The sequence below is a fragment of the Ischnura elegans genome, chromosome 5 (assembly GCF_921293095.1).
Source record: "Ischnura elegans chromosome 5, ioIscEleg1.1, whole genome shotgun sequence".
In the NCBI taxonomy this organism is placed as follows: domain Eukaryota; kingdom Metazoa; phylum Arthropoda; class Insecta; order Odonata; family Coenagrionidae; genus Ischnura; species Ischnura elegans.
The window spans coordinates 106,917,827-106,938,444 of NC_060250.1; the positions used below are offsets into that span (position 1 = coordinate 106,917,827).

General features: G+C 38.4%; 1 protein-coding gene across 1 annotated transcript in view; it reads left to right on the forward strand.

Annotated features, from left to right (window-relative positions):
- LOC124159760 (calmodulin-binding transcription activator 1) overlaps window positions 1–20,618 on the forward strand; it is a 1,175,022-nt gene that overhangs the window by 648,097 nt on the left and 506,307 nt on the right. The gene's annotated exons all lie outside the window — the stretch shown is intronic.

Sequence of the window (20,618 nt, forward strand, 5' to 3'; positions counted from 1 at the left end):
AGCCTAATTTGGATTGTATGGCCCACTATTTATAGTAACCGTTAGATACATTTATCTTGCTGACTCAAATTTGCGCCTTATTGATTTCAATTGCTACTGCAGTGTATGCGTTTAGAGGTCGATGTGAATGGCTTATCATCTTATCCACCAATAAAGTATGTTTCCATTTTTACCATCATTTTGTTAAATATATTGCGGAAAGCCTGCGAATGCCCACTGACATTTTCGGTACCGTTAAAGTGAAGTAGGATGAGAGCATTCGATCATACTCTCGTAATCATACAACGGTTTATTATTTGGTTAGCTTGCGTGGTGATATTAATTACGTCAGTATGGTATATATATCCCTAGAGTCTTGCATCCTTTTCACTCTGCATTGTTTCGTGTGCGCGCAGGTTTGTTTTATGTTTGCTAGGGAGGTAAAGAAGAGAGAGAGAGGGGAATGTGGCCGACCGTTGAGACTTCAGCGGGAGGGGAAACTGGATTTTTGTTTTCAGTTCACGGTGTTGTGGCAGCCTTTACGTCGGTCCTCCTTTGTCGCTTTGTTTTCTCTCCCCTGGCCGTCAATCCTTCCACTTACCTTGTTTTGCTGTTTTTTTTATTTCTTCCTCTTTTTCCTCTCCTTCTTTTTCCATATTCAGCCTTTATTTTTCTTTTTTCGCCACTCACTTCCTCGGCATAATGTTGTAATTCGCCAAATGGGCCGCCAGATAGCGCGTCCTTGAATCCGAAGAGAGGGCCGACAGACTATTCTTTCTCTTTCATCTCGTTTACCCTCCCTTTTCCTTGCGCCATCTTCGTCGCATTCCCGTCTCACTTCCTCTTATCATCTCCATGCTGTCTTAAAGTTCCCCACTTACATACAACTGAGTGGGATTCCTCGTTCTATATACGTTCTCGCGCGGATTGCCTTCTCGTTTCCTCATTACGGATCTCGTATTAGTAAATTTCAGAATTTTGGACATCATAATTGATGAAGTTGCTTCAAATAGCTCTTTACCGTAATTTCATCAATGTGAGATGCTTTTTAGGGTCTAATTTTGTCTAGAATACATTTTTCCTGGGAAAAAATGAATGCCGTCATTTATATAGGAGGATTGCCCATGTTGCTTGGTTTTGCTTCCCAATTCCATTCAAAACGAAATTATATTATCGAAGATGACTTACTGACAGATTAATTTTTTATTGTGAAAATGGATTGCTTTCATTGTCTCTTTGGAAAAGTATAAAATGGTAAAGATATTTGAAAAATATTGGCGTGTATTTTATTACGCAATGGTCGCAGAGTGAGGAGCAATTGTTGAATTTTGGAGTGCCGAGGGGATTAAATGTTTTGCAAGATATCCTAGATGGTTGAATTTTAGTACTATTCAGCGATAAGATTTGATTGCCAATTTTTATAGTTTTTATAACTATTTGTGGTCTCTGCGTGTATATCCCACTACCTGAAATTTAAGGAGTGAAACCTAGTCAAGAACTTAGTTCCTTTTTCCTTCGTGCATTTTTATCATGCAGGAGAATCCTGATGTTTTTAAGCAACGATGTTAGTGATGGAAATGGAAATGTGTTTGCTTGGAGTTGAGAAGTGCACTCCAACCTCGCACGCATGTTCACAAACACTTGAATGCATTCTTTTTATCCTTACCATTTGCCTCAGGTAACGGAAAAGAATCGTGCGTTATTTCTCGGATTTCGTGACACATTCGGATAGCAGTGACTCTTCTTCCGGTACCTTGAGTGGCACTACCTTACGCTTTTCCTCATTCTTATTCGCATCTTCTACTTTGTACCTATATATAACTGTACGTATTTTGTTTGCATATCTATATATCTGGTGCATCTTCATGTGGCTGTACACCTCCAAGCGCAACTCTATGACATCTATCTCTCCTTTGAATAGGATAGGTCGACCTCCAACTCCTTTCTCCGGATGTTTTCTTCTCAGTTCTCTCGCGTACTTAAAGTGATTCCTACCTTCCCCCTAGCCTCCGCTTTTCTCCACGACTGTCGTCTTTCCTTCAACGACTGTTCCTCGCACCGAGTATGACAAGTGCGTCTTCCTCGCCTTGCCTCCTCGAGAAAATCTTCTATTTTGCGTTGAATCATCCACTCTATCCTCGCGGGTGTTTGAAATAGATATTTCCGTGCACTTACCTGGTATATTTTCACCCCGTGCATCATCGGCACGTAGCTCCTGGAGTGCGTTTAATATTTTCTCAAGACTGCTTCTTTTACATTCTCATTACGTGCTGGAATGACACCGGATTTACATGAAGTTGAGGTTAAGCATTTCATTCTATGCTCTAATTGATTGTCAGCTTGTGGCTGTTCTTGCGCAAATAGAAAGATATCAGTCGCTCAAGGAAGTGTTTATTTTCCCATTATGCTAATTTTCTTCATTATAAATTGAAACGATGGTTGAAGACAATAATATTGGTGTTTAACATAAGTACGCTTTCTTTACGTGGACATTTGGGCTAAAATGATAGCTTGTAGTAATAAAATCGTTGGTCTAAATGACTTTAGTCTATAGCCCTCTGAAATATATCGATATGCATCAAATACATCAACCATCACATGAATAAAAATAATAACATCCCCCGTCGGCTCTTGCACTTTTATCTCATCGAATTGGAGAGAAATCTGGATAACTGAATGACTAGGAAATAATAGTTACAGAAATTGTTCGGTCTTATGATCAATAATGACTGGCATCTAATGATCAGGATGTAAAATTCTAATTTTTCATAATTGGATGTATTTCAGGGATAGTTTTGATCGAATATGTCGATGTGTTGAAAATAGCCGTCAAATAAATGCATGTATCTCATGCTTTATTTTCCTGCTTCCCTTATGTGAAACATTTCCTTTTCATCGACCGAGATTATTTGTTATGCGATACTAATAATATAATTTCCATTGTTTATTTAGATATTCTTCCTTATTTACTTTGTTTTTGTTTTCTAATGCTAGTCTTTCTAAGTTATGTGGAAGTTAGCTTTACTATCATTTCAGCTTACACAAGTGTATTCTTGTTTCGAGTAGTATATTTTCCACACTGCTGCATCTGATTTTTCCGGATACATATATACATTTAAGATCTTCAAATCCTTTGGAGGAGTTGACGTTGAGTTGCCTTCAAAGTTCTCGGTTGAGATGTGGTGAATTGGGGAGATATGAAGCTTGGATGAGAGTTCACTCTGGCATCTTAGTTCCTCTAGCGGTGCAAAGGAAGGGTAGAAAGATATGGGGAAGGTGGACCTGATCCCAAGGGGATACTGACTCAAAGATGCTTTCTCCTCAGCCGTATTAGTCCTCTCCTTCTCCGCAAATTCCTCTTTCGTCAAAATATTTATGCATACAGCTCCTCTGTTGTCTCCCGGACCACCATCTTTGTATCTTGTTTTTGAAAATGCCTTGCGGGATCGCGGTCGCTCGTAAAAAGGGTTCGTTTTTTGCGATAGCTGAAGGAGCTTTAAAGAATTAGGACGCAGGAACTTTATTTTCCCTTACTTCTCCCGTACTATTTCTATTTTCACCCATGAATGCAGTGCCGAATGAGTCAAAGCAAGGGAAAATGGCAACATGAGATGTGTCTGCTGAAGGAAACATTCATAATTTCTTTTAATTCTTTTAAATGATTGAATTATGCAGTTCTCTCTGTGTGGTGAGTTAATAGGAAATAAATCAATCGGAATCCGCTTTAATCTATATAACCTTTGTTGCAAAGTAACCTCTCATAATCTATATTTTTGTTGCAATTTGTCTTTAGCAATAATTATCCTCGAGTAGTATTGAAAAATGTCTTTTATTCGCATTAACGCTAATTGGTTCATTCATATTTCATTTAATTCTTTCCTTAAATTTTCTTAGAAATAGATGTAAATCAGGCTTAAAGATTTTTATTTAAATATCTATTTTTCACAAATTCAAGATGGTGGTAGGTCTTCCGATGGGATTTCAATTCATTTTTGCAAATTTTACTTAATCAAGGAAACGTGAACAATAGTGTGGGTCAGCTATCCGTGTTACATGGCTGATTATTTTCCTTAACTTTTTCTTCAAATTCTGACGTGATAGAATTCACATTAATATTTCCATCAGAAATATATCTACGCGATAGACGCTTTTAACCATCTCGTCCATTTAATACTGGATTTATTGATTGACCCCTCTTCCGTCTTTTTTTTAAGTTTTTTTAACCGTTTTTTTTGCGTGGATATTTACGGCGAAAGCTGTTTTTGTTTAAGATATTTTATTACTCCATTATCATGGGCGTAGGATTCTTTACCCTATAGCGAACTTAACGTAATTTGTTTTTCGTACGATCCCGAACTAGCATACGACCTTATTTCGTTTTTCTGGCCTCCCATCGTTTTACCTGTAAGCCTCGCACCACCTAACCTGTTGTTTCCCCAGAAAATTTTTCTTAATCTGCCTCTTCAGTTTGCCTTCCCTGCCTCGAAGTTACTAAACCCAGGTAAATTTACTCTATACAATCAAGTTTCTTGCCCATTTTCGTTAAAAAAAATTGTTTCCCTTCATATAAGTCTTGTCTCACCGTGAAGGCCAAGTTTTGTGGCTACGATTTTGTGGCCAAGTATTTATTCCTAGTTAAAGGTAACGCTGATTAATTTTTTCCCCTAAACTTGCCATTTTTCATTTCCTTTCCTTCCTGTGAATAACATCCAACTCTTCTTGGTAGTACTCGAATAGTAAGCGGATTTGTATTAGCCATTTATATTTATACAGGTAATTTTGTACAAGCTAACTTCTCATTGCTACGAAAATTTTACTAATTTTTATAAGATAGTGAATTGATGTGCGATTTTTTTACGATTAAATGATGTGTACTCGGTATTTGCGTGGCTAATAGTGCTTCCTTATTTATCATTGGAAGTGACAGTCATTTGTTAGTAGATCGCCTACAATTTTTATTCATTGGTTACACTCCGAGTAAAATTTTAATTCCTCCCATTCTCTTAAGCATAAGTGTACGTTTGAAGTATAAAAATCACATTGTCAGCATAAGTAATACATTTTATGCCATTTTTCGCTAATATTTACTTTTTAGCGTGCACATTTACTTGTTCTCATTTTTACTATCGTAAAATTTGAAGAAATAAGTTTTACAAAACAGTCTCGATAATTATGGAAGCTAGAGAGTTCTGGAAAAGCATCGAATATTAGCTTCGTATTTGAGCGGTAAAACTGCTTTCATTTCTTATCATGGTAAAAGTTTGCCTTCAAATCGGCTCACGGATAGATCTCGGCTGTTGGGAACTATGGCTTCGCTGTCTACCAACGTTTTTATCCCACACTCTCTTAATGAGCCTCTCTCTTCATTACTCAGCTTCCTGAGACTCAGGGGTGTTTATCTTTACCTTCCCTATCCCACCTACACTCTCACCATGTCCGCTGCTGCCATTTTTCTCTCCGGGCCACGCTGAGATACAGGGGGTGGAAATTTTCTCTTTATTCGTGCTATGCGCAGCGAGCGATATCGAATTAGCCCCCTCATCATGGCACGCCTCGTTAGTTGGAATTTCTGCCGAGCGATGGCTATATGGGCCAAAAAGTATTCATTCCGCCCCTGCCTCATCGCCTCGAGCCGAGCGAATGTTCAATTTGGCCTCTCTTGGTGCCCTTACTTGAGCGAGGAGGGAAGAAAATGCCAACAAGACGTCTAATCTAAGGTCTATAGAAGCTATTCCCCCCACTTGGTGAAATCCTTTATCTTATTTTACATGCTAATCCAAATGACCTCATTTGTATGCACGTAATATTAAGCGTTCGCCGGCAAAAAGCATGTCCCACCCTCGATCAACGTTAGCAATTGTGCTCTATGTTAACGGGAGACCTATCGGTCGTCTTTATCATGAAATTTAGTTTATTTAAAAATAAATCTGTAAAAATATTCATCGGTTACAATAATGACGATGGCTCCGCATATTGAATATTTTATGTAAAGATACGGAATGGCCACAGAAAAATTTATTCGATTTGATTGTTTCCTTTAGGGTATTTTATTAGTTGTCTTAAAAATGTTATCATTAAAATTATCTGCGTTCAGAGCCCTATATGGATAAAAATCGTCGGACCCAATATTTCATCCATACCAATGATTATTCCCGGATAATTTATATTACATTACTTAACATGTAACCTCGCTATCATTATTTGTAATTCTAAATATGAACAATGTTTTTGCCCCTCTAGAAACTTCGTGTTTTAAATGTCTCAGTATTTGTAATATTTTTTATTTGGTCGATTTGAAATAGTATTACTTTTTCAATGCTTTCAATATTTGATCATGAATTCCTTTGCTAAGCTCGTAGCTTCAATAATGGGGTTGCGTTCGCTGAAGTTTTTCTTTATGAATTGATGCGTCATTTCATCAGCGAATTGACGCGTCATGTTTTTAATTACTAAATTGACATAAATATTCAGCATCGGAAGTAGGTAAGCTATACATCTTGCACTTGTTACAAGCCATCTTTGGTTACATTTCGAAAAAAAATATATAAGTCAAACAAGGAAGAGCGTTTTTGGTCACACGTATAGACATTTTGATTCGGGTTAAAAGGAATCTAATCCGAGATTGAGAAAGAAACGATGTCGATTTGTTTTTTAAAATCGCCCGATTTTTCAGGAGAATGCAAAAAATGTTATTATACGTTGAGGAAACAGCCCTCTCATCTCCCCTTCGCCATCGATTTTCTACAACACGCGCGCACGGCTCACCCTGATCGCCCCCTCCACTCAACTGTTTATTCTCGTGCGAGCGGGAGTCTGGATAATAATGATGGAGGAGGGAGAGGTCGGGATGAGGGCGGGTGTATAGGACGGTCTAGCGTAGGGTTGAGGGGTGAGTTAGTTAGGCAGTGTGGGACTGATAGGAGATTCATTTTAATTTATTAATTTTCCCAAGGCCTTCCAACACCTCCTACATGATGCTTCAAATGCTACTTCATGCTGTCCCTGCCAAAAATGCCAACTTAAAGGAAACGTATTTTTATCAAGAGTTCAGGCTTCACTTGGTGGAACCACATAACTAGAGTGCGAAATAAATCGCTTTGTAATGTTCCGAAAAATGTTTAATTGGTCAGACCTTGGGTTTCAACTTCTATATAGGTATTATCAAGGCTGTAAAATAGGTAGCTAGTTTAGGTAAGAACTTAACTAGCGAATAATTTGGGTAAACATTACTTAGGATTCCCACCGAGTTGAATTCTCGCCGTTTTGGCTGACGTTTTGAGCTCCAACTCGGGGCTCATCCTCGGGGCTGCTGAATGTCGTTTTATTTGTTTTCTGGCTGCTAAGTGTCATTTTTACAATTAATTTGGTTTGTCAGTCTAGAAATATTTGCTAAAGAGCATAATGTCAGTTCCTTAATCACTGCTATGTTTTTTAAATATAATAAAACCTTTTTATATTTTTATAGTTTTTATATTTATATATATATTATTTTATTTTATTTATTATATATTTATATTTTATTTTATTGTATTTATTTATTTTATTTTATTATATTTATTTATTTTATTTTATTTTTTTACATATATATATATTTATTTTTTTTTTAACCTTTTATAGAATTATGTTCTGTATCTGGAATTACGAGGAAATAGGTCTGATACCTCAGCTAAAATAGAGAATTTAAACCGGTGAGAATCCCACGAAAAATTAATCATAGAAGTTATCCTTATAATAGTTAGTATAGTATAGTTATATAAGTAGTCTACTCGAAGTGTACAGCAAGAGATTTAAAACTACACGCCAAGAGTACACGAAGGTTGAGCGAAGCGTGGAGCAAGTGTTCATTAAACGTAGACTGCCCCAATTTAAGCGTACACGAATGGTAACTCTGGAGCTGTGCATGAAAAGGACTCATGCGTGAACGAATCGTAAGTTGGTTTGACGTCCGTGGCACAAAATGTACAGTGTACGCTTGTTGCACACTCTGTCTACCAATGAATTGCCGCTATAAAGCTAATGCGTTCGCTTCGTGCACTTTAATCAGGAAGAGCTTAAAATGTTTACGCTTCCTATACGTTACCATTTTCGGCAGGAATATCTAGTACGGGTGGGGAGATAAGGCTAAGGGGATCTGCCACCTCCCGTCCAGGATCTCACCAAAACCAATGATAATTGGCGTTTATGATAATAACGCCATTTAGTGGTAGAATCATGAAGTCAGGCTTTGTAAAAAGTTCCATTCAAGGAAATAACTGCGGACCAGCCAGCAGCGTGCCTTATGGGAGTCACTCACCAGTCATAGTAGATTCCTACGAGGACAATTTCGTTTATTGGGGTTCGAATCCCGATTGATGCGAATTACTTCTTCTTTCTAAAATTATCCCACTTCATCGGCAGTTAACATTCCACAAATTATTTTCGATGCTGAACCCATCATTCGTTTTGGTTTGTGAAACTCGTGTAATTTCTTGAAAAGAAATTTTGGATATAAATTTATTATAAAGTTTTACTATATAGTTTAACATGCCATTCCCCCTATCCTCAACTAATACAGTTTACTAAAGCAAATACTTTTACGTGATGAATGAAAAAGTAAAATTTGTTGTATTCCGTAATCCATTTTTAATCTACCATGTCACCATTCCACAAAGAGAATCCGCAAACCATCGATTTCATACTTTAGTACCTTAACTTTTAGGTCCTTTTTGCTTATAAGCCTGAAATGGCTTCTCAAATATCAAATTGAAGAATTAAGTACCCAATATCGCCTTTAATAATATAAAATATACTGAGCTAAGTTTCATCTTGGTTATAATTCTTTTCATACAATCGGGCAGATTACGCCCCCCTCCACAAAAAAATCCGGGTCCCGGTTTCCCCGGTCTCCCCCCCGCACGACGTCTCCGCCGACTCCTGGTGGGGTGCATTGAAAAAACACTGCTCCCGAAACACGGCGCGTAGCGCATAAGCCTTTTCATCGCGCCGACAACGCCCCGACGGAATACTTACTGCCCTGTCTTGCTCCCTTTTGTCAACCACCCCCTATCCCACCATCTCTTTCGCTGACTACGCCGCCGCTCCCGAGGAATGGTGACTGCAGGGCGACGAGTTTTATTTCTTTGCCATTTTTTTTCATTTCAGTTTTGCTCAGGCATTCCCCACCCCGCTTGCCAATGGTTCCCCCGCTGGTAACCTTCCATCATTACGATACCATTCTCAGGAAAGCATTCACTTTTTCGCAGTATTTCTTCTGGTGCTATTGTTAATTATTACCTCTCAATATATCAATTAAAATTTCGTAATTTTTAGAGATCGAACAAGGTTTGCATCACTTTTTTTCTCTCTACTTTCCTCAAACTTTTTTCCTTCTTCTGCTGTGTCTCATAAGCTTCAAATCTATCGTTTCTTTCCATCAATTTTGGCATCAGTAAATTTTTGTATATGAAGAAGTTATGCGCTCATAAAATGATATTTCATAGGGTTTTAATGGTCTATGGCTGTATGCATTACGTCATTCATCTCCCCTTATTGCATTTTTTCATTTTGTTAAGATTTTTTCGGTTCTATGTATTGTTTTTTTCGATTTTCTAATATACTTTTTTGTAAACACTTATAGCTTATGATACCAATCTAACGAGTTGCCTGCCTTCATTATTAAAGTTTTCACGTCAGCTAGCCTGTTCCGTGTATGACAATTTTTTCACTTCCATTTCGCCGACACTCAATTCATCCCCATGACAAAGCGTGCGTTCCTCGATGCAACCTTCCATTAATATTTTTCTTCATGTCTTTGTTTTCCCATCCCAAAACTAACCCCCTGTCTTCACCCTGTCTGCCTGCGTTCAGTGGGGTTGATGGAAATAGAATGAAAGTTGCCGTGTGGATCGTGGGGATTTTAAAAAATGCTCGTCGGGTGGGTCCGTTCTGGGTGTACGGAAGAAAAGGGGAAAGGATGTCGGTTTCTTTATTCCCACGGGGAGATGGAAATACGTTTAACCAGATGAAAAACTAGTGAAGACTGTAAAATTGCCATAACTCATCATAAGTATAAGAAAATAGGGCGAGTTGTGTAGTTACTACATAGCTAAGTGTGCTAATAATTATTTTAGCTAGCGAAAGAATTTTATTTTGCATATATTGCATGAAAGGAGAAATTACAGAGAACGTAGAGTATTCCATCGTACATTACCACATTATCGACATAGCATTAAATTAAGTCAACGATGATTTACCTTATTTTTACTGGCATCGCACATTTAAAAAGTGTATAAGCAAAATTAGTTCATAAAAATAACGAAAGTGTCCGACCGCCATTGTCTTCGCAGTGTATCCGCCGGCCTCTGTGGCGATAGGGTAAAGTCCTCGCCTGCGAAACCTTAGGTCGCGGGTTCGAATCCCGCCTGGGTAGGTGGTCCATATGCAAGGCATGGATGTTTGTGTCGTGCTTTGTTGATCCTCCGTTGTAAAGACGTCTATGTTATGTTTACGGGGAAGTTGGAAGTAAATAATTATTCCCTAGTTCAGTGGGGTGCGATACATATTAGACGAAGGTACGCGTAGATTTTTAAGGAGGCTCGCCCTGTGGGCCTGCTCTTGTTGAACGATGGGAAGGGAGAAATGATGTCGGGCCCTTCTATTCCGTGAAATGATGGCAAATATGTTATATTTTTTTAAATATTCTTTTTCGAAGATAAACGGACTGGGACGGTGGTAGGGAGTATGTAATCGGGAAGGAAAAGTGAGTTCTGACGAAGTTTTTTCATCTCCCTAATGACTCCAGGGTTAAGGGGAGGAAATAGAAACCGTGTGCGGATTAAAGAAGTGAAGAAAGAAGGTTCAGGAAAGAGAAAAACGGCAATAAAGGACAAAGAGAAGAGCGGTAGGCGGGAAACTAGAAAATTAATCGGATGAAGCTGGACAATTACCGTGGTATCAGAGTTGAGTGGGTTTTCTTCCTTGTGGACCAACTATAGTTACACATCAGGTTAGAGGTATATGAGAATTGATCAAAATAATTCCGTCTGCTGCCATTGAAGTGTCCAGTGGCGTCAAAAGTCAAAAAGGATGATATTTTAGGAAATCGTCGAGATTTCAGGAAAACATTGGATAAGAACGTAGCACCATAAAGTGGTCAATGACCATCGCCTCCTGACTACATAAAGAGATATATTTATGCTCAATTTATCTTTGTCTCATAATTATTTCACTGATGTTGATGAGGAAATGTAGTATTGTGAGTTAAGGAACAATTCATTTGTACTGCTCATTGCCCTTTCATCTACATGCTGTATGAAATCAATGTTAGAGAGATAAACAGTTTTCGGTAGACTAACGTCGTGAATTGTCAGAGCACTTTCTTCCCACGATCCTGTAACAATAATGGGGAGTCTTAAACCTCATTATTTCAATTTGAAAGACTCTCCATAAATAATCATGAGTGATAATGGCATATCCTATGTTTTGCGAACAATACCTCGGATTCGTATTGATATTAGTTTAAATTTGAAAATTATGGTTGTTACACTAAAAAGTGTCCTGATTACATATATTAAAAAAATAAAATGCTCTCGACCTATGCGGTGAAAAATGTATTTGCTTTTGAGAAAAAACCCCTGCTCCTCAGTGCATTAGGAATTTTCTATGCTCCTCTTTGTTGCTGTTTACCCATTCCATAACACAAATCCCTTTAATTAAAACGTGTTTAATTAAAAGGGTGTTACTAAAAATATGTGAATTCCAGTTTCAAATGTTTTTTTTACTTTTGAATTTAAAATAAGGTTAGCTCAATTTTTTAAAAATAAATTTTCTAAGCAAATGTTTACTCATTAATTTATGTATTCTATTCTTTATTGATTTCTGGGTATATTTATTTATTCTGTTATAAATTTAAGTACTCTGTCATCAGCTAAATCAAATTTTAATTAATATTCATATGGGAGCATGCAATGAGAGAGTACATTTAAGTAATCCACAAATCCTGATTAATTCCATCGCGTTACAACTGTTATTTTCTCTGCATAGTATGGTTACAAAGATTTTGCTAAGGAGATACTCGAATGGACTTAAAAGCTTCTTAATTTGTCTTGCATATAATTTATTCAGGAAGTAACATCGCTTTAACCTTTTTTTGTTGAAACAGTAAAATTTGAAAAGATACCTGCATAGCGTTGTTGAGAACACATAGCCTCTGAAAGTATCGCATGCATATTGTACTTTAACGTTAAATGCACAATGGATTGCTGGAAAAAGAAGGATCCCTGCCTATCTTTGGAAGTTTTTCTTTGAAATTCCGACCTCTGTGTATCGAGTTTCAAACTAGTTACGGCTTTAGGTTACGGCGCAAACTTCCCCAATTAGATAAGAGTGTGGAAGCAATACTCATGCAACGCATCCGATAAACATCCTGAATTATGCTCCCGCTGTTTACCATGCTCATTTATTATTCAGCTCATAGTTTTACGCAATCTGTGACGCTCACAACTCCGTGGGTCTCCCTCTCTCTCTGGAGGGAAAATATAAAAAATGGTGACATTCTCCCGAATCGACAAGTACAAGGCGCACCTTTTTTTTCCGACCCCTGGGAGGGCGTCGATAGTACGGCGGGGAATATATTATTGGTCTCCCGTCTATATCCCAGTCCACGCAAACGAGAACAAAAACATGTATCTCGCATGGGACGTTTCCCGTGACGTGCGGTGTCAACTTTGTAGCCCCGCTTCCTCCCCGACTCCCATTGTGGTTACAAAGGTAAAGATAACGCAATGGGTTTTACGGGAGAAAGGGACTCGCATGGGATGAAAATTTCGAAGAATAAAACGGCGAAAAAAAATCGCACTTGATACCTAGCAGGGTTTTCTCTTTTTTTTTTTTTTTGTTCATTTATTTTTTTTCGCGCTACAACACGTGGTCCCCACCCGGGGAAATGACGTATCGCCTCATCAAGGATACCCGAGCAAATAAATCAGCCGACCGGGGCTGGTTTTGATTTTTTTCCGCCGTCCGGGGCGCGGCAGTCGCGTGGAGAGGCGCAATCAAAGCGTAAAAACTCTCCCCTCGACGATTTTTACAAGAGCAATCGTTTTGCGTGCAATTTTGCCGACTGGCTCAGCACAAATTTGCGCGCTATCTGGCCCCCCTTTGAGCACCCTCCACCTATCTACCCATGGAAGTCTCATTCTTATTCGCTCTTTCTTTAATGTTGTGATTGGAGTGAGGTAGTAATGGAAGATCGTGGATTTAGGGATGGACTTAAGAGCCGCACATTTGTGGGAAAGGGTTCATTGCCAAATTTGTTTGCTCGGAAAACCAATATTTTGATGATCAATGAGAATTTTTGCAAAGAACAGCCAATTTATCATTCACGTTAATAATTTTTTTCGGTTTTTCGCGAAAAAATTATTGATTCTCGGAGATTCAGTGTACATGGACATCCAACATGGAACATCCAACTTTGGAACGGGGTGCATACTTGTGCATACATTCCATGATAGTGAACATAATTTTATACTATTATAATGCGATATAATTTTAGACTGACTTTTCCCAAAATCTGCATCTTTGTCATTGTGATGATTTGTTGTAGTGACTTTAGCATTAATAGAAAGTTATTTTTCGCAGAACAAGCGCTGGAAGTGGAGATTGAGGTCCTGCTACGAACATGTAATCTCGTCAAAATAATTATTTTAGCCTGTTCATTGAAAAAATAGTTTCTTTTAATTAAACCATTTACATTAATTTTAATTCATTCCCGAATTATTTGACAAAGTGACACTATGTGTTTTTAGTGACCAGAAATCAACACGAATGGCCCACATTTTTTTACTGTTCGAGAGATGACGCCTTCTTAAGAAATTTAATCAACCAGTTCTTTCTCTTTCATTACGATTCCTATTTCCTCTAAAACTTCAGAAATCCGATAATACACCTAGTACTAAGCGTAAAATATATTTCGTTGTCAATTTAAAAAATTATATTGCTATGTAAATGATTGCATGTTACATAATCAATCTTGCTTTACCAATGCAAAACGTTCTTATGGTTGAACATAACAAATAATTCGCGAGGCAAATCAACATGTCGAATCATGCTCATTTTTAGAATTTTCTGATAGTCCTACTATTTACTCCCTTATCATTTTTGTAGCCAATTAATTTTGCAGATGTGCAAATTTCCCTAATCGTTTTAATTGGCGTCATTTAGATATTTTGGTATTACTTATCTCTCTTAAGGCATCACAAGAACTTTGCCATCACTAGCGTTTCTTATTTATTTATTTCAGTCTAGGGGCCCTTTTAATTAAACGAAAAATAGGAGGAATTTAATTCGTAAACAAGTTCCGTTCTTACTTAAGTAAGTTTAAAAACAAATAAGGCAATAGAATTTCTCATTTCAGTGTAATTTGAAGTTGAGATTAGAAGGAAAATGTTATCAATACTTTCTTGAATAATTTATTTTTCTAGAAAGTGAAGCCATATTTTGTTTTGAAACGTTTCTTTGCATACCTTTTGCTGTTTTTAGAAATTCTTTCCTTCAATAGTGCCAGAAAAAGCTGCAAGTCAACAAACTTCCAAGAATAAAATAGTTCTTAAAAGAATTTTAACTCTTAATTCTTTCTTGAGCATAAAATCGCCGAGACAGATGAGAATGTCCGAGATTTCCTCCAGCGGGAAGACGTCACCAAGCTGCTTGAAAAATGTCCCTGAGAAACTTATAAAATTGCTACACTCCCATCTTACTTTAAAGCTTAAAGTGCACAAATGTGTAGGCGACTGTGGAAGAAGAAGGGTCGGGAATGCGAAGTTTTCTTTGGCCAAAAAAAATTCTGAATTCTTTCAGCTCCCCCATTGTCATTTTCTTTTTTGTTTAACTTTTTCCCCGAAGTTGCCAGGCCGAGAAAACTTTTATCACCCCGCCTTCTTTGCAGTATCTCCCCACACCCCTTGGCCGCTCCCCTCATGTGTACTCTTGGGATTCCCCACTCTTTCATCCTCCCTGCTTGTACACTTAAAAGAGTTACCCTTTTTGTCATGGTCGGCGGGGATCTCATCTCCCAACGCATGATACACCACCATAATATGTGAAGGAGGAAACCTCAGGACTCGACTCATCACACTCGAATTTGACCGAGGGCAATGTTAAAATAATTTAGTCCCTCATCGTATCATGCACTACTGTGTCATACAGTTTTGTTGCTCGACAGTTTAAAAAGTTGTAAAAAAAAGTTATCTTTCCAACGTAGCTGCATGACGAGGCCATATGGTGGAATAAATAATCAATAATACAGTGATTTTTTCACAGAGTAAAATTTTATTCACGAACCAAATTTCGACAAATTAATCCATCAACAGATGAACTGAATGGAAAAAGCTGCACGGTGCGGATTGTGGAAAATTCTCAGCATAGGATGTAAACTAATAGTACAAACTTTGTTAAATATCTGCCATGTTAAATAATACGACCAGAAGACGCTTAAATCACTCTCTGTATCAGTATGTTTGTCTTTCTGCAAACATTTAGGAAGTGTATCTCATTCCTATATTTTATGCAATATAAAACTTCAGTTCCTACCAGTTCTTTTTTTTAAGAACTAACTTTATAGGGAACTCGGTGTTTAGTCTAGAAATGCTGAGTTAGGCCTTGCTAAAGCGAATTATTTTTGTTTTATTTTCACTGGTAATTGAGGGAGACTCCTTAAAGGCTTGCCGCCAGCTATTCCGCGCTCGTGTTCTAAAGAGTTCTTGTAATCTGCCCTTACAACTTGTAACATTGCTCCCATGGCCCACTCCGTCTTAATCGTGATGATTTCGACCGTGATTAATTGTCGTTCTCCGTCTTTACTAGCTCTCACATTTAACGACGAAAGCCGTCGTCCCACATATTCGTCTCTTACTATTTATTTTATGGTGCTAATTGTCGAATAAAATTTATATACTCCGGAAAATTAGAGTCGTTTTTTTTCTTTTCTTTGTGAAGGATGTAAACATATAATAACATGCTATGTTGAATAATACTACGAGAAACCGCCTAGAAAATGTTCTATTTACGTTTAGTTCCTACATTTGTATTTCTACCAGCATTTACGAATAGTATCTCATTATATATTGATCAGTGTAAAACTGCAGCTTTTACGAATTTTTGTTAAAGCAACCCGAAGAACTAACTTTTTTGAGCACTCGGTGTTCCGTATAGAGTTAAGTCCTGCTAAAAAGAACTACTTACGTATTATTTTCACTGTCTTTTGCAGCACTTTGAAGGAGGTTCCTTAAATATTTACCGCCAGCTATTCCGCGGTCGTATGCTAAAAGAGTTCTTGCAATCTGCCCTTACAACTTGTAACATTGTTCCCCTGGTCCACTCCTTCTTGTTCCTGATAGGTTCTACCGTGATTAACTGTCGGTGTCCGTCTTTACCAGCACTCACATTGCGAGGAAACTCCCACATATTCGTCCCGTTCCCTTATTTTCCAAAATCTCTTCCCGGCATGCCTCTTTCCCAATGACTACGTCCACTTCCCCTCGACTTTCCCCACCTCCTCCCTCCTACCAACATGTACCCCTTATCCTCTTCTTGCCCTCCCTTCCGCAACCCTTTCCACATCACCTCATAAACCCCGTCCCAATTCCTTGACCCTTTCCCTGAACCCTTCCTCTCCCTCCCCTGGCCGAAGCGGGCCACCTTCTCCCCGCCGACACCCCCTTAATGGCTCCCAGGCACACCCTAAGAGAGAATGGACTGCCGTCATGCGAGTTTTGCATTCATTCTTAATGCCTTCGTGTGTTCTGTAATGCCATAGCCTCTCATTCAAGTCTCCCCCAGACCCCCACTCCACAAAACCTCTTTCTTAAAGGTCTCTTTCGAATTTCGTGTGGCCACGGATTTTTTTATGATTTTACTTTGCTATTTTTTTCCATTTTCATTCTCCTGATCTCTTTCGTCATAGGAATTCTCACTCCATCCTAGAACCCATATCCCTAATCGCTGCCAGCCAACCGTCCTTTCCCCAAGGCAGTACCTTCCGGGGAGCTAATGGCGCAACAAGAAGGTCTTGAGTGTAGAAGTACCCACTTGCCGTATTTTAGGGGATGTACAATCAAGGAGCATAATCGTCTGTGCTGAATGTTCTTCTCCTACTTGGATATCGGCAGTCTTTATCGTCATATCCTTTTGTCCATTAAAAAATGGATTTTGTTAGTGGATATGTTCTGTATTCATTGTGGTTAAGAATAATAGCACTAGCACATCATTCGGTGGCGTCGGGGTAACGTCCTCGCCTGCCAAACAAGAGGTCGCGGGTTTGAGTCCCGCCTGGATACGTTTCCCCGATCCAGGGCATGGTTGTTCGTGTACGAGTACTTGTCAAATTTGTTGAATACCCCGGTGTAAAGTGGCCGATAAGAGCTGTATCCGGCGGTTTGAGAATTATGTTTGAATTAGAATATTTGTTTCGAAGATATTCTGTAGTTCAGAACTTTCCATTAATATAGTTTCGTTAAGCAATGCATCTGAATCCTCTTCTGTTCTTACGTCGGCCCGAAAATTTTAATTTTGTAGCTTGTATACTTCGGTGAGTTGAGGTCTTAATTTTCGTGGAATTATTCTTATGAATGACGCTATAAATATTTTATTTGGGCCGGTGAAAATAGGAAGTTGGTACAAGTACATAGAGTTAGTGTATGTGCAAGTTGGTGAGAATGTGTAACTTGTATTTAAACTTCCAGCCAAAGAAGTACAAGGAAGAAAATTGTAATGCAAACCATGATGTCCCAACGTTTAAGAATTTTCTAAGAGATACATAGGTTTTGCACAGGTTTCACGTGTCCCTTTCAGCTAGGTTAAAATTCACTTCACCTGGGGTATGTAGTTGAATTTCCAATTCCTGGTTGCCTATCATTCCTGGATTGCTATGCCTATCACCTTGGTTATTTATTCCATGTCGAATTTCCTTTCACATATTCAGGTAATGGATGACGCATGCTATTCCATCATGATTTTCCCCCTATCATTATTTATTTTCATTTCCAAAGATATTTATGCCTCCTCAATTACACCCATCTTCACAACATCTCGAAGGAACACAAAGTTTCCGACTCCATTTTCTCCCAAGGTAATGGAATATCCGAAACACGACGATCAAAACGTTTGATATGCCCTTGGCATGTAAAGTGAGGCATGTTTTTTTCCTATTCCCATGAGATATTCCGTTAAAAATGAGATTTTTGTTTCGTTCCTATAGAGCACTCGACAGAAATATTTTTATATCCACGCTGAATTTTCTCTCATTGGCCTCGTCAAGCACTCGTTACCATTTGATGCGAAAAGTTCTCTTCGTGTTTTTCAAGAGGGAAAACTAAACCTCTCTGACTCACACGGGTACCTGCCTCCTGATTGTTTCTTTTTTGCCGTTATTGCCTTATCATGTGTTGTTTCTCCTCTCTATCATTTCTTTCGAGGCAATTTCTTCCACCACCACCTTCATTATTTTTCTTCAAAAGTGTAAAGGCTCCTTTTGTATCTCCGAAGTTTTTTCTTAACCTTCCTAGCTGTGCTCGATACTCTCTACGTTGGAGCGTATCCGAGATATGTGATATGTAACCCGCAGTTCTTCAAGAGCATGAGGGATGCATTTGGGCGTGGTCGTTTTTCTGCGGACAAGAACATTAAACAGGTGTAGTGGCCTTAATGTGTCGAGTACTGAGCAAATTTCAGTCATGCCTTGGAATTTAAGATATTACTTAGTTCTCCTTGTTGTTGACAATGCAATATTTAGCACTGCAATTGGTAAAGACAATCACTGTTTTAATTTCTTAATGGATAGAGTTCGAGGTCGGTGGTATCCACTTTCCCCATGTAATGACGTTCCATGAGTATCATATGAATTCCATTTTTCCGAAATAAACTTTTAGTGATTAGCTCTTTCATTTTCAGTTCAGTCTCGGTTATGTCTATCGTTTTGACTCTATACGCTTGTACTAAAGATATAACGTTTTCCGTTTTTTATCATGTAAGCAAAGAGTGATGTTCTCCTTACATATCGCGGACTCGAGACATCATAAATACGCCAAGAACTCTTTTATCCGTTTATTTGGTTCCGAATGCTTTATGGAGGTCTCGTGATTGTTATTTATGACAAACAGCTACACAGTGTCACCGAAGGATAATGTACATACGTACTAAAGGAAGCAAGACATCACTCACACAAATCAAGACTTGGAAACCTATTTGGCGAAGGCAAGTTTTCAGTGGACTTCAGTGAAAGTGAACAGCAGTATCCTGCCATCGTAAAGCATTTTTTTTTTTTTTTGACTCGAAGGCATAAATATCGACCCACGTGAGAAATATGGCTATCCTGAATAGGAATAATATGTTTTCGGAGGGAAAAACCCTCTGAAAGTTCGACTCACAGCGACGTTCACCCCCATGGGTATAATTCATTCTAAAACTGTCCACGGAAGTAAGGAGCAACTTCGTCCATCGGAGACGTACGTACGTACTTCTGTTGGAGCTCGCGTATATGCAATTGACCGTATCACGGTGGACAGTCTTGACCTTCTTGTCCTTTTCTGCATCCTACTCTCCCAAAGCAAGCAACTTGCCTTCACCCTTCCCTATTTTAACTTACCACGGTAAACCCCTAACTTACCAGTCCAGCCATAAGCTAAACCGGCCAGATACACTCCATTCTTTTTCGTCCTGTCTTCCAGAGGACTCCGTGAGCTTTTCCAGGAATATTTCTCCCCTCCCGTGTCCCTTTTCCAGTCCGGGCGGCCGGAAACGCCCGCGACTGGCGTGGTTTTCAGGCGGCCTCTCTACCGTCTCATACGAAAACTCCTACTTCCCCCACTGTCGTCTAGTGTCGCTGAAGACATTTCCCTTTTTTCACTCTTTCCCTGGGCATTATCCATCTCCTTATCTACAACCGGCGTCCATGGGTCCGCTATCTCAGTTCTCACCGCTAAATAAGTCCATTTTTCTCTCTACCATGTTGCGTTGTGTTCCGGCGTTCTTTTCCATTGATATGGTTCCACAGAATCTCCTATCCTTTCTGTTTGTCATCCACGTTTACTGTGGTTTACATGAAAAATCGGTATCAACCAAAAAAACATTTTTCTTTGGCAGTTTCTACTTAAAATATAGAATTATTGGTTCCGCGTCTATTATTTTTTTTCTTTAACTCCGACATTTTCCGTTTTTTGTATTCATGTACTGTTTCATTTAATTTAGAAAACTTTTTCTACTCCCTGTGCGAAATTTTTTAACCCGTACAATTTTTATAATAACTTTGTGACTATCAATTTTTGATTTTAACGCTCAAAGATAGTTACTCAGTATATTTTTCCTTTCATATAGTTTTATCATGTTCCTTTGCTTTTGTATTTATATACTTTGTTTTTACCGTAATGTACAGATCACATCATTAGTCAACATTTTATTTGCAAATGAAGTACTGAAAATAACGAACCAATATTTGGAATATAATTGATTTTTTCACTCCTTTTCTCAATATAATCCCTCTCCAATTGATACTTTTCTCACTATAGTTTCACTCTATACAATGGAAATAAGTTATCATCTTAACAATACAAATAAGGATCTACATTTTCCCTCGTTGAGTTTTCATTTATCCTTAAGCACGCTTAGGG